Source organism: Malaclemys terrapin, chromosome 1 (assembly GCF_027887155.1).
Source record: "Malaclemys terrapin pileata isolate rMalTer1 chromosome 1, rMalTer1.hap1, whole genome shotgun sequence".
NCBI lineage: Eukaryota > Metazoa > Chordata > Testudines > Emydidae > Malaclemys > Malaclemys terrapin.
Genome location: NC_071505.1, coordinates 139,079,759 through 139,085,772, shown reverse-complemented (window position 1 = coordinate 139,085,772; position 6,014 = coordinate 139,079,759).

The following is a 6,014-nucleotide window of genomic DNA, read 5'->3' as shown; positions in this document are numbered from 1 at the left end:
CTTTTGTCACCTTTTAAAGACCTCCTCGCTAAGTGGATAAATCAGTGTACAAAGACTCTTTTCCCCTTCTTGCTCAGGTGGACCCCATCTTTTTCTAGCAAGCCTTCATTGTGGAACAGCATCCCATGGCCAAGGAAGCCGAAGTTTTCCCATTTACTGTCACAGCAATGGATTCATCTCCAGGATGTGCATGTCCCTGCCTAGCTCCTTACCCTCAATCGGGAGGATGGACCTGTGCCCCGACTCCTTCATCCTTGATCTCAGAGCCCTGTAGTCATTGTTAGTATCATGAGTGTCCATGTAGATGAGCAGCATGGAGTAGTGGTCAGAAAGACAGATGAGCCTTGGCAACCTTTCCATAAAGCCTTGAAGGCTAAAGCTCCAGGAAGGCAAAACATGTCCCAGGACATCATGTTAGATTGGCAGATGGATGCCTCTGTTCCCATCAGAAGAGTCCCCGGTCACCACCACCCCATGCCTCCTCCTCTTGGATGTGGTGGCCATGAGTTTCTCAGCTTTCGGTGCAGGTGGTTTCTCTTCCTCAGCCATTGGGGTCTTCTGATCACCTCCTGTTGCCAGTACCTCATACTCAACCTTGACCATGATGGATGAGGGAACCTGGATGCTGGGAGGTGAGCACTTTCTACTGCCTGAGGTGGCCAGCTGCCAGGCTCCTCCTTGTAGACCGGCTGGCTCATCTTCCTCCTCTGGTGCCACTGTCATCTGTTAAGAAGCTGTAAGGTAAACAGGTCAACATCCCACTTTAATGTTTTCCATCTCTGGTGCTTCTCAGCATGTAGGTTTCACCCTCTTAGATTCCCTGACACTTGCACATCAGTAACTGAATGATAAATGGAGTCTAACTGTGTGGAGAAGCCTCACTTGCACATAATCACTGAATTTTACCCATTGTGCAAGAATCCTGCTCAATAATTTCTAACAAAGAAACAGCCAATTAATTACAGTAGCAGATACATTTGTGGAGAGAATCTATAAAATACACAAAATTTCCCTATGCAAAAAACAAACAAACATGATTTGTGTATAAAAGGAAAGTGATAAATAAATTAATGGAGATATCCTATCTCCTAGAACTGGAAGGGACCTTGAGTCCAGCCCCCTGCCTTCACTAGCAGGACCAATTACTGATTTTGCCCCAGATCCCTAAATGGCCCCCTCAAGGATTAAACTCACAACCCTGGGTTTAGCAGACCAATGCTCAAACCACTGAGCTATACTCTCTTTGCTGCGGTACAAGAGTCTTCATGCCAGCATCAAAATACTAGCAACCGTGTCAGTGCTTGTGAGTCTCAAAATGGTTTGTGATGCACTTGACTCAAAATCAAACTACAACAGAAAATATGTTATTAAAATTAAAATTTAATACTTCTAATAAAGTAACATCCAGAGGCCCCAATCAGGTATGGGCCTCAATTATATTCGGTGATGTACAAACACACAGTGAGAGTCCCAATGTGAGAGAGATGGCAAACAGTCAAGTGGAGGTAATTGGGGAGGTAGGACGAGTGTAACAGCAACAGAAGAAACGTAAACTGTATTTCTTTTTAAGGATGGAAGTTTCTTTGCCAAACAAAATGGGTTTCCCCGTGGAGAGAAATGTTACCACTTTTCTACTGAATCCAAACGTTGGCTGAAGAATCAAAAGGCTTGCTCTTTTCATGGCTCCAGAGTCCTCTGGATAGAAAACAAAGAAGAGCTGGTAGAGTATCTTCGCCTTTTGAGAGCTGCATATTCAAATCTGCCATTAGAAGATTTGTCAGTGAAAAGAGGATTGTGGAAAATGAGATTTGGTACCTTGCTTTATGATGTTTTTTTTTTCTTGAAGGCTAATTACCTTGCATCTCTCCCCAGCATTAAAGCCATAACTGAACCCTAAATTAAATTAAAAGGGACCTGATGCAAGGCAAAACCCCAATGTCCCCTGTATTTTTCATATTCAAGGTACAGTTATTATTATAGTATTTAAAAAATCTGTAATTCACTCTGGACATTTTTTTTCTCTCTCAGAAGAGATTCAGGGGAGGTATTGTCCTCCAGACAAGATAGTGAAAAGAGATTAATCATCAGAGAATGCTGTCACAATTTCTATAAAATTATAGCAAACATGCTTGGTGCAAATGAAGAAATGATCTGTTTGGCCAGTGGAGTTGATCAACTATGAGGCTGCCTCAGCATATAGGGACCTTTTAACCACATCACTGTACCTGACGTACATACACTCAAGAAATGAGCATGGAAAGAAATGAACTGGCTTTGTCTTTGTACTGGACTTCATGAGCCCCCGGCAACTTCTCACTAGATAGGATTATCATGTGACAAGACTGACTGACTCTGGATGTGGGGGAATGGCACAACTTTCTCCACCAACCAGTGAGTTCCAGACACAGCTAGAAACTTCTCATTTCAATGAAGTGCATTGACAGTGCTCTGACAGAGAGAAACCCAAGCTTGAATAACAAGGAGTGCAATATGTAATCACTGAAATGTATTTTTTAAAATTTTATGGGGGCCCAAATCAGAAGAGGATGGTACAATTCAACATTAAGATGTACTGATCAAAAGCTATAGGTGATGAAACACCAAAAGGGAAAGGGAAGGGGGTGCTGCAGGTCAAGAATGAAGTGAATTGGCAAAACTGAGAGGAGTAGGAACTCAAAAAGAAATAATATAGAGAGGAGGTTATGTATCATGGCTGAGTTGCACTGGCCATTAAGTGAAAAGTTTGCACAGCATGTACTGCGTTACTCCTGACTCTAGTCAATGCAGGTATTCCCTCACATTCATAATTGCCAAATTTACTCATGAATTGTTTAATAATGTCCCCTCTGCTTCTCCACAATTGTTTTGTTGTTATTAAAATTATTTGTTTTTTCTATATGTTTAAATTAGACATTTTTACTTTGAAAAATAAGGTATAATAGAGATTACTGAAGTAACATTTTATTCTATCATAGGTTTGCAATAAAGAAAGGGTACGTTGATTGGAACTGTACAGTTTTTATAGGTGGAGAGCTCCTTTCTGGTCCATGCAAAGGTTCAAAGTGCTATATTTGTGAGCAGCTGGGTCTTTTGCCAAAGCCTGACATATCGGCATGAGATGGACCATGGAAACCATAAAATCTGGGGCATCCCAAACACAATGACAAATATACCCCAATAAATACTACTACTCTCACCTTTTCCTCTTCAGAGGCTGTGTTCATACTGTAAAATTGTAACACACATTGTTGTGACCACATATTGTTCATGAGTCTGTGTCAAAAGGAGCTGGGCATGGCCACTCACTAGAAAGAAATCTAATAAACCACATGTCTTTTGGATACTCACAGCACATCAGAACTCCCCCAAAAGGCCAAAGTGCTTTCTTTTTACTTTTCCAGTTCAGTGATAGTTTATTGTAAAATGGTAATTAGTTCATTATCTGGTTAAAATAGTTTTTCAATAAATTGTTGAAAATTGAAAAAAATTGGATTTAGTTGCCACCTTTTATGATTTTTTTTAACTTTATTATGTTTCATTCAATCACAGAAAAAAAATCAAATATGAGGATAACATTGGTCAGACTATAAATACCTTTGGGGGAAAATAGTTCAAAGGTGTTCTTTAAAGGTATGTGGAATGGATTGAAATGGATATCCTGAGGAATCAATATCCATATCTTTGGGGACAACACAGCAAAGGTAAAACCACCTGCCCCACTCATTCGTCCTCCCCAGCTTCTCAAATCAGTAAGCAAACCTATGTGAACAAGATGAGAACAACTAAGAAGCCCTGCTGTGAGCTTTTGCAGTCACCAGAATAGAAGTTCTCATTGACATAATTGGCTAATTAATGATGATGTTACACAGAGGGCATAATTAGAAGAGATGATCCCACTTTTGTATCATACTCCATGGACTGGGCATGGTCAAAAGTGATGCTCCATAACTTCACCACCTCAAATCCAGCACACTGTGCTTGGGGCCAAGCTGTCCTTATGCCTCATGACCCAGTCAGTTCCCCTTTGTCCTCATTAGAGAAGTGTACCATGCCAAAAACACTATAGTCTCCCTAGCTCACAAGATACACACCTCGTGTCCATTTACCAAAGCGCTCCCAATGATTTACATTTGTCAAATGCTATTGGAATTAGGCTTGCTTCCAACAGGGCTGTGACAGGATCCCCGAGGTGCAACCTGGGGCTGTGGGACCCCTGTGTGCCCTTATCTCCCCAGCCTGGGTGGTCTCTCACAATGCTTTGCTAGTGATAAGCAGCAAACCCCTGTAGGTGCTGTCGTCACTCAGCACAACCACATGTGGGACCCCACACCCAGCTAGATTGCATGAATGCTCCCAGAGCCACTCATGAATCACAGAGAGAAAGGCCCCACCAAATCCCCCCAGTTCCCAGCCTTGTACCTCAGGGATATACAGCCTGGCACTGCTCAAGACGAGCAGTGTAAATTTATTAATTGGTTCCCCACGTCATCAATGGAAAGCAGACATACATCAGTCTTTGCAAACTTGAGCAGATTTACCAAATACTTGAGGCAAACTCACTGGTAAAGATAAACAGTTTAACAAATGTATTGACTACAAATGATAGATTTTAAGTGGTTATAAATAATAATTAAAAAGGCAGTTAGTCACTAAAATAAAATAAAATATAAACACACAGTCTAAATTTTCAACCCTATTAGACTGGGCAACATCTAGATTAAGCAGTTTTTCTTACCCCACTGGATACTGTAGTTCATAGTACACAGGTTTCACCCTTGAAACCAGGGCCAGTCTCCTCTGTTGGAGTCTTCAGTCTTCTGAGTGTCTTTGTTGCTTGCAGCGTAGGTGGAGAGAGGAGAAAAGGACAAGCAGAGGGCCACTGTGTTTTGTTTTCTACCTTTAGTGCATGTGCTTGGAGAAACACAAGTCCAGGCACGTCTGCTGGGCATTGCTGGGTCACCAGGCAAGGTTGAGCAATGCCCCTGGTGTGGCCTTGTGCAGGTGAGTCATTGCATTGTAGCTCCCTTGCTGGACAATGGCTGTTGATGTTTGTTCCATGCCTACCTGGGCATTAGTTATCCCCATTGTTATTGTCTTTGAGGAGCTAGTATCTGGGTGCTTCCCAAACGCACAGCATATTTTAATTACAACCCTATAACACAATTCTCATAACTTCATATGCATTAATGATTTAGATAGATAGATAGATGGAACAGTGGGTTTCAGCAGATCATATCCTTTCCCACAATACCTTACATGGCATACTTTATACGCAATATGACAATTATATACAAATGATGAATATGGGGGTCACAGGACACTCCCCTGGGGTGTATAGTGTCACAAGGGCTAAATACTGTGTGGTCCCAACCATTTCAGTCTGGATCATTTTAGAATAACTGTGGACAGGACTGGCTTAAATGGGTCAAGGAGCCCTCCCAATAATTACAACTGTACAACAGTAGCCTTTCAAAATCTCCCAGAACCCACTGTTTCTCAGATTTGTGCTGGGAATGATGGAATAGGTGCCCACAGGGCACTGCAATTTACAGAATTTAGAAGAGTGGTTGTGAAGTTGCAGAACAAACCTGCAAACAAGCATCAGCAGCCTGGTTGAAGTGGACACACTGAACCATTTGTGTTTAAACCATTTCTATACTATCCGTTTGCTAACTAGTGGCTCAGTTCTAAAGTGTATTTAATGCTGTACATGTACTTAACAATAATGCTTCTGTTTATTATTACGTGTGTTTCACCAGATATGTCTTTGAGAGGAGGCATCCCCTCCACTGCAGCCAAAAAGTGCCCAAGATGGAACAAGGAAGACATATTCCAGGAGATGCTGCTGTACTCTGATGCAGACAAGACAGAACACAGGCAGTGGAGAGAGAGCGACAAGCAGGAAAGAAAAGAAAATGAGATGTACACTAGAGACGTAACAGAGAGGCTGATAAGTTTTGGAGCAGCAAACCAACATGCTGCAGTGCCTCCTGATGCTCCAGCCTGAGCAAATG